Source organism: Emydura macquarii, unplaced genomic scaffold, assembly GCF_026122565.2.
Source record: "Emydura macquarii macquarii isolate MOO-44397 ecotype Brisbane River unplaced genomic scaffold, CSIRO-AGI_Emac_v2 contig_2979, whole genome shotgun sequence".
In the NCBI taxonomy this organism is placed as follows: Eukaryota; Metazoa; Chordata; order Testudines; family Chelidae; genus Emydura; species Emydura macquarii.
This window is the reverse complement of record NW_027133116.1, coordinates 488,304-498,058: the sequence shown is the minus strand read 5'-3', so window position 1 is coordinate 498,058 and position 9,755 is coordinate 488,304.

Here is a 9,755-nt window from a genome sequence, read left to right as displayed (position 1 = left end):
CTGCTTTAACCTCTCAATAACTCTCATTTATTTTCTTAGCTAATAAACCTTTAGTTAGTTTACTAGAGAAATTGGCTGTCAGCGTTGTTTTTGGTGTGAGATCAGGAGCATCCATTGACTTGGAGTAAGTGGCTGGCCCTTTAGGCTCGGTGGGCTTGGTTTTATAACCTTTCATCACAAAGTCCAATTTGTCTGGGTGGCAATATAGGCTACATGATAAGGCTAATAATAGTGATCCAGGAGTTCTCTATTGTTACTGGCTTGATGAAATCTAACTATAGAATAAAATTTTGGAGTGTCTGCCCTGTTTTCTGAAAGTTTGACCTGAGACTGGCACTCACAGTTGTGAGCCACTCCAGACAGTGTGAAACCAAAAAATGTAACTGTTGCTTTGCAAGTGCTGCCACAAAATATTTCCAAACATGTAATCCACCCAATGCTTCTGTTAATCTGATTTATTTACTATTTCTGATAGTCTGCGAAAAGCGATTAGAAAAATTTGCAAAATGATGGAGGGAAACAATGTCTCATGAAGTTGGGGTGAACTTTTGTGTGACAAATGCTTGCCTGTACTAAAGCATGACAACTAATGAAGAATGGAAACAAAACTGTTTAACTAAGATATGATTTCAGGCAGTTATCAATGCTCCCTGTAGCCGGGAGGGGTGGTTCCCCTCTGAGAAGGGCCCAGAGAGGGAGCCAGACCCACCCTGGCTGGTAGAGCCCCAAAGGAAATCCCCTGACTGGAAGCAGGTGGGCGGGTCCAGGCCTTTAAAAGCCCCAGAGACACCACCTGACCGGAAGCAGGGGGCGGAGCCAGGCCTTTAAAAGCCAGGCCTGCGAGCCCAGTCAAGAGAGGATGGCTGAGGGAGAAGGATGCCTCTTCTCCTGAGCTCCCAGCTAAGGCCAGGCCAGAGACCCACGCTGACAGGAAGCGGCTGGTCTTATCCCCAGCCTGGGAGCTGGAGGAGGGCCCACCGGAGTTCCCTGCGGCCTGGGAGCCAGAGGAGGGCCGACCTGAGCAGTACAGGGCCTGGGACCCAAAGAACCTACTGGCCCTGCCCGTGGACTGAGTGCTGGAAGAGCTGCTTTCCGAGGATGAACCCCTGGAGCTGCCAGAGCTGCCACCCGTGGATGAGGAGGGCCGCGTCGGTGACCCGAAGGAGGCAGGTACCGGCGGTTTTGGGGAGGAAGAAGCCCAGGGGCAGCCACAAGTTTGTGGCTGAGTCTGGGGCAATGCGAGCGACGTGTTGCGGCAGGAGCCCCGCCGACCCCGTGGCAAACGCCTTTGCCACTGCCAGGGCCCTGGGCTGGGACGCAGTGGAGACGGGTGGGCCTGCGTCCCCCTCCCCCTTTCCCTAACAGCCCTGAGAGAGCCTCACCCTCCATAGCGCTCTAGAGAGCGGCCTGCTACTTGCCAGCCCTGCTGGAGGGCCTGGCGCTAGACCACTTACTTGCCAGCCCTGCATAAGGGCCGGGCGAAAGATTGCTTGCCCGGGAAAAGGGCTTGAGACTGCTCCCAGCGGGAGGTAGCCAGGAGGGGTGGTCCCCCTCTGAGAAGGACCCAGAGGGAGAAGCCCAGATGCTGCCCCCTGCTTCCAGGGGCTCGTCCACACTCCCCAGTGTGATTCTGCAGAAGGTCCTGTGGTTATAGACTACCTCCTGATACGCTCAGTCAGTGAGGCATGGTTTGTCGCAAGCTGCCAAAAGGGGTTTCTGCCATTTGTCTCTATGAAGTAAGAAGTTTTTCTCTTCTCTCTGGCTATTTCCTTTTTGGGCATTTTAGAAACTTTCTTGATCATCTCTGAAAGGAGGCGGTAGAACAACAGTGCGCTGTGCAGTGTAACTAATACTATAGTCATATTTTCTCTTTCTGTCATTAATACTTTGCAATCTTTGTACAATTCTTTAATCAACTTTATTTAAAAAGATACTAACGTCATATAAAATACTTTCTTCTAAAAATGGATGATTATATTGTTACCAGAAGAATTAAGGGAAGCCAATTTGGTATTACCAAGAGAACTTTAGAGTACAGGATTGCCCCTAAAAACTACTGGTATGGTAGTTCGCTCTATTGGAATTTCCAGGGAGACAATCCTCCCTTGAACGGACATGGATACAATCTCCGACCAAGATAGAACTGATAAATCGTGATACTTCGAAAACAGATACCACATTTATTTAGAAGTGAATGGTTACATTAAGTAGAAAGAGATAGAAATCAAGCATGGTTTGTAACCATATAACATACTCCATTTATAGACATAAACATTTAACAGGATACAACTGTTAGAAGATGTACAGTAAAGGAAATAATACTTTGACTACTAGAACATATATGGCAAGAGACTGTTCCGAATAATACCATTACTATAATTCTTGACTTCACATTGTATATAAACCATACACATCTACATTATCACACATCTATCGTCCAGCAAGCGTAGGCTAGGCAGTTGCTGGATGGATAGAGAGTGAGAATCTCACTCAGACCACAAGCATCCAACTTTATTGATGTGCAGACTCAGGTAACCTTTACTCACATAGCCTTTAAAACATCCCTCTGTTCATTGGGGAAAGTCCTTCGGTTCTGTCCAAGGATTGCTAAGAGAGTTACCTCAGGCTCAGACAGAGAGCGGCGACTCAGTAAATTATTTAATGACTATTTAGAAATCTACTAACTGCGTTAAAATTATTTTTCTCTAAAAAGGAGAAAAATGCATATGTTTCTATATGTATTAAGAGTTTGTTCTCTGTCATTAAGCCTTTGCACAATTAAAGATTTTATTTAAAAAAATACTAATTCCACTGAAAATATTTTTCTCTAAAAATGTATAACACTTTTCTTTAATTCTGCTGTCATTTGGTCTTTGTATACCTTTACCAGACTTTATTTATAAATGTACTAACTGCATAAAAAGCATTTTTCCCATTAAAATGAGGGAAAGGCATGAAACTGATATTTTATTCATTTATTTTTAATGCTTCCAATAAGAATATGTAGGAGAGTAAAGAATTAAAAGCTGGATATATGGTCAGGCCTAGGTCACAGGAAACAGGGTCATGGCTAGGCAAACCTTGTTTCCGTTAATTGGTGTGAATTCTAGTTAGAGTCTGTTATCTCTTTTTTCTTTTCCTTCCTTCCTGGCCATCTGCACTGGGGATCAGGCTAACAAAATAACTATCGCCTCTCCTGGTCAAGGCCAGGGTGGGAAGAAAGCATTATCTTCCTTCTCCCCACCCGCTCCCCCGGCATGCCTTTACTTCAAAGAATGTTAGTGTAAAATGTATAGGTTTTAAGGTGATGTGCCTGCCCTCTGTATGGTAATCCTGTAAACAACAAACAGGGGCAGGTATAATTGTATTCATCATGTAGCAGTTAATATTCATTTTACAGGTGTCAATGTAACCAAATAAAGGTCTATGGGGAGTTGCTAGATATGTATACATTTACATACTGTTATGGATAAAAGAATTGTAAAGTAACCCCTAGTTGCTCACTCACGTCATCGAGGTGGAGCGAGCAGGCAATAAAGGGTTCTATCTCCCCAATCCGCCCCAAGGACAACCTGCTTGGTGATTTCTAACAAACTACATTAAATGTTTTAAAATATTTTGTTTTCAAAATGGCTGATGGTGCCAAAAATACTCACATACCTAAACGTGATACCGTGGGGCCCTGGAAAGGTTAGAAGGGACTTCCAAAACAATACAGCCTGCTTACTGGACCGAAAGGGGATGGAGCAAAAGGAGGGACATATGGTCTAAAATGGTCATTCACTGGTGCAATATCACAGAAAGGGGGCATGGAAACCTGTAAACAATTATATGATGAGTAAAGGTATAGCTTTTGTACTATTAATGTCAAATAAGTAGTGCTGCCCTGAGGCATGGAAAAGAGAGGTCTACTACTGTCTCTTACCCTGCTGCTGCAGATTATAATTTCTGTAACAGCATCAGCAATAGGTCTAACGTACCCTGGGTTGTAGTGGGAAAATGTATGAAGGCGTGATCTCACTTTGAAACACAGGTTCAAGGGAAGTATCATTTCCAATGTTTACTATGTGTAGATAGAGTGAGGTGGGTCAAACAAGAGAATGGGAAAGATCAATATTACATTCATTTTTGGACAGAACCCTCAGAAGTAGGAAATAAAAGTTAATTTTTTCAACTGTTATATTTAAACTTTATTCTTTTATAATATTTTGCCCCTGTGAGGCTCTTCAAAGCTCTGGGCAGACATGGTAATTAAACTTGATTTTCCCACCCCTTACACATTAAGAAACCGAACACATTAAGTTTCATTTCTCTACAATCCACCCCGCCCAAGCGGCATTCAGCTTGCTCTAATGCTTTCAGTTCTCCTTCCACAGCAGCTGTAGATAACACAGAACATCCAGCTGTTCCATCCCAGGATCATCTGAAAGCTGTGGTAAGTAATTCTGGCTATTTGTTGTTGCCCACATGCTATGGTGATAGATACATTACAAATGTTAAGAGAAATTCAAGAGGGACCATTTAAAAAGTCAAAAATGCAGTTTGATATTCCATATGCTTAGGAAAGCCTTTTCCTTCTAAAAATGAAATAAGATTTATTTCAAGAAAAATAAGGCATTATACTGTATCCAATTCTGATCACCAGTATTCAAGAAAGATTAATACAAACTGAAACAGGTTCAGAGAAGAGCTACTATGATTGCATAAGAAAATGTATGTGAGGGAAACAGTTGAGCTCTGGGTCAGTTGGGATGGAGGGCTGGGGAGATTGGCTCGTCAGAAGTAGAAGACTTGGGGAAATGGTGGTAGAAGATGGGATGGACAGAGAAGGTGGTGAACAAAGAGAACTGTGACTAAAAGCAGCGATGCAAAAGGCCCTAGAGAGGGAAAGGGATGGGAAAAATCACTGAAAGCAAGGTATGGGCTTTTGGCTCGTACAGTGGTGCTGGAACTACGGGTGCTGGGGGTGCAGCAACACCCCCTGTCTGGAAGCCGTAATAACAAACACCAAAGACATGGTTTCCATCAGCAGCACCCCTACTATAAAAATTGTTCCTACACCCCTGGGCTAGCGTATTAGAGAGGTTGGCTTTTTTGATTTAAAAAAATGTTTTGATGGAAAATGACCTTTTTTCTCATTTGCTGTATCGTTATGGAAGAATCCAAACATTTCCTGCATTTCATCAAACAACTGGAAACTATCTAAACATTTTTCCAAACAACAAAAATGTTTTATTTCATTCAAAATTCTTTCATGAGAAATACTTACTGCCTTCCAACAAGCTCTCCATAGGACTGGAATCCCGAGATTTGGTTGCTATTCCCAGCTCTTCCTCTGACTCACAGTATGACAATGGGGCATAATACGCACCTACCTTTCTTATCAGAGAAAGTGCTTTAAGAGGCTCGGACAGTTTGCATCATCTCAATTAAATAGTATTATTAGAGGGTTATTATAATTAGACACCGGCAGGCAAGCTGAGTCAGCAAAGTTCACTTCACACTCTCATATCACTGTAAAATGTCACTCATGGAGCTACACGGCTTTTGACAGCTGAGGATGGGGACTGGTTTCCCAGAAAGGGAAGATAAAGAGGACTGCCCATGCACATTAGAGGCACAATATGATTCAGTGATTTGTTAACTGAGCCAGTGGCAGAACTGGAAATGCAAAACCTGCTATGACTCCTAGACTTCATTGCCTCTCGGATACCATGCTATAGCCTGTGTGCGTTCTGAAAAGGGGAATAAATTCAATATTTTTGATTTTGCAGATCTTTTTTTACTCCTTTGTCAGTGACTCCAGAGAAGATTCTTGGAAAAATGGGTATGTAATAAGAATAGAAAGAATTAATCTAAAAAAGAAACAACCTCTAAACAAAATAAACTAAACTTTTTGAGGATTGAAAAGGTGTGTTTAGCTCTTCTTCAGGAGCATAGGTACTGAAATATCCGCAAGAGAGGACGTTCTTGCTTACCCAGCACCAGGAAGTACCAGGAGTCTTGCCGGGACAGCTTGCTCTCGTGCAAGGGTCTTAGCACTCTTTCACATGCCCTAGAGATTCAGCAGAGCTGTGTATAAGCCTATGGAGTTTTAGGTGCTAATCCATAACCGCTGCTTGTGGACTGCTGTCTCAGGCACATGGAGTGATTGCAAATGAGTAAGTGAGAGCAGAGGTTAGACTTGCTCATTCCAATTACCCACCACAATATGAAAGTCTCAGCTCACAAAAGTGGGAGCTGTGGATCAGGAGGGGGACAAATATATGCAGAGGATTTTGCCATCACAAGGGAAATAAACAGGCAGAGAAGATGAACTCTTATCAGAGAAAAAGAGCCAGGGTTTCTGTTAGGGACATTTTAATTAAAACAGCCCATGTGGAAAAGTCCTGTAAAATTTAGTATGGTAGGAACCACCGTGTCCTACTGAATAAGGAATGAGATTCTTTTTGTAGGTTTTTTGAACCATCCTATAGAATTCCAAAGCCAGGATATAATTTTCTATGAAATTCCTTAGGATGGCTGAAAAAAATGTCATGTCTATTATTTTCTGTTAAATTTTATAAGATTTCAGGCACGAGGCTCTGGAATAATGAAGACATTTAAAAAAATTAATTGTATAATAGTGTGTCCTTCTCCCAATTTAAGAGACTCTGCCGTCTTCCCACAGCTTTATGATGCTCCAACTCCAAAAGCCTTTGATTTTTATATCAAATAAATACAAAAACTAGGATTCAGAAAGGGAAGGGAGGACCAGGTGGCTCAGAGACATAAGGAATGAGATTTACAGATGCAATTCCTACAAAGCATAACTTTAGCAGAAGTGACATGTGGGGCAGGGACCTGTGGGGTCACATGCCCCCCAGATTTGCTGCTTGGTTTGTACTGAGCATGCTCACATGGACTGAGCATGCTCAGTAACACTGCTGAAGCTGGCTGCCCTCACTCTGCCCATCCCTCCCCACCCCACTACAGGCAGGCTTTTGTTATGTCTAAAACCTTCTCCATCGTGTTATGGAGCTGTGGGGCTTTCAGCACATGATAAAAGTTTCCATGTTTTGCTCTGGTTTAGACTCTGAAACATCCAGCCTTGTCATTCAAGTGAACAACAGAAGTTGGGAAGATGTTGCTGTTATGGTTAGTGCCAGGCCGTTGTTCAAGCTCCTAGATGGCAATGTGGTCTTCTTCTGGTTGAAATGGCTGTGGTCCTTCATCAAAACAGAAATTCATCCAGGACAAACAAAGGTGGTTAACACAGTGACCGGCTGGAACGTCCTCACTTATTCATTAGGCAGCCAAGGATGGCGACTTTATTATATAAGTGTAACGAGAAATGGTGACAAGTCTATTGCTGAATGTGTGACCCCTCTGAATTGCACGTGGATAGTGGATGACCATGGAATTTACCAAGAAAATGATCCTCAAAACCGCTGCAAATTTAAAAGAGACATTGTCCAGCAGGTGTGAAACGGGACAATTGAACCAGATCCCCAAGCTCAAGGATGTGTCAATGTCTGTGTAAATGTAATGTCCATGTAAATAAAATGAACAGAAGGGGGTGGGGCCTCAGCGAACATGATGTATTAGGGCCCCAAATTTATCTTGACAAGACTGGACATACCATAAAAATTAGAACATGGAAAACCTGCATTAAGTCACATCTTCAGCTGTTTCAATGGGAAATTAGACAATAAAAAATAGTTATAGACATCTGGGCTACCGTTCTGTATATTTTTCCTCCCTTCTATCCTCAGGGCAGTGATACTTGGAAACAAATGTAAAAACCCTTCCAAACAAAGACTGAAAACTTTTTCAGTGGCATTCAGAACATGTACTACTCTGAAAGTAGTAATTGATGATGGAATACAGAGATATATGTACTGTCCAAGCAGAGATGTCTATAGATAGAATTTAAGCTGTGCATCAGTTAATTAACCCCCAGCTCCTAATATATCCAGATATGGTTTGAATTTAAGCTTTCCTTTTTCTTTGTCATCACTAGTAATCAAGATTATAGAGCTCAAATGTCACCCTCAGTGATATGTATGCAGCCTTTTTGCCTTCAGTGTAACCAGAATTTAGAAAACTTCACAAGACGTGCACAAGACATAACAAATCCAGCCCCCTCTCTCTGAGCGGTGTAGGCTGTTAGGAGCACAAAGAAGCAAAGACTTGGTTGGGCCACTGAACTGAACAAATGTTTCTGTAGATACTCAGGAAGCAGATCTGCTAAGTAAGAAGGACCCATTTTTTAAAAGCAGCCATTGTCAGAGTAGGACTAGCCTTTAAAGAAGGACTGGAAGTAATGAATGGGCAATTTTGCATATGATACAAATATGAGAACTTGTACTTGATAATGAATAAAAAATGTGCTTACCAGGCTGTGTACTTACACCAGCTGCCTCCCTTTACACCCGCTGCAGTACCGGGCGTAGGTGCGGTGTGAGCCGGGAGTTCTGGGAGCACCCGCAGACATTTCCCTGCTGACCATGTACTGCATCACAAAGTGGAGCGAATTGCTCTGGTTGTTCTATTGTCAGCTTCCCTGCTGGGCTGTGGGAACCCCAAGGACACAGAACAGGAGCTTAACTGGGTTTGCCTGAGCCTGCTGCAGAATGGCTGCCTTTCCCAACAGCAACTCAGGGTAGCCCAGGAGAGGGGAAAAGAAGCTGAACCACCATCCAGTTACATCTACTTGTGTCTATGCCTCAGCCCTGGTTAAAGCAGCCTGGGGGCTGCTCTAATTTGCACCAACTGGGTATAGTTCTCAATAGGGCATATGCCAACGGAGATTAGCCAGAACACACTTTGCTTGTGCCCCCAGCACAGAGCATAGGCAGGTGTAGGAGCCAGCTATGCCTGTACTACACCCAGTGGGGACTCCCCCTTTTTGAGTGAATCCCTCAGGGGGAACTTGCAGGTGGCTTCCAGGGTTACCAGCCCTTATGATTTTATTGCAAGTTGTGATTTTTGATGTATTTGTTAAAGCTTCAGCTCATGGAATACAAAGATTGCATGAGAATCTCAGCTTCATTTTAAAAAAAGTACATTTCTAGCCCTCATGGTTGCAGGAAAAAAAGCTTGAAAACACAAAGCAAGTGCACCCTAAAGGCAAAGAAACCAGAAGGCAAATAAAAAGAACTCCAACTTTAAAAAAAAAATCTCATGGTTTTGAGCCAATGTCATGGTTTGTGGTGCCTGACATATGACTCTTGAATGCTCAGCGTTGGCAATACTGTGTGTCTGAGAATGAGGAGCGCAGAACAATCCGAAGAACCTGCCCCAAACAATGGATTGTCTCTTTGGAATTGACTGACTTTAAATAACGTTGGACCCTCAGGCTGAAGGACTTGGACAGCAGTGAGAATTTAGAGCCACTTGAGGGCACCAGGAGCCCATCCTCTGCAAAGACTGAGTCACAGTACTAAAGTGCTGTTGGGCGAGTAGCCAGGAAACTTTCAGAGATAAAAAATCCTAGAAAGCTAAGCAGGGGGGCGTGTGGGTGAGGGAAGAGCAGGGGCATAAGAAAGGGCAGAAACTCTCTTGAAATAGCAGTAAGGGTTGACAAAAAGAAATTGCAAGGAAAACTATCTTGTTTACAGATGAGGGGGGAAGACATTGGCAGCGACACAGCTGTTGGGTCTTGTTCCTCCTCCCCCACATTCTCCTTCCCCAGGATCTGAGTAACTGCCTTGGACTTAAATAGGAAAATTGGTATCCTGCAGGAGGAGAACTGGGCCCCTGGAGCTCTGCAT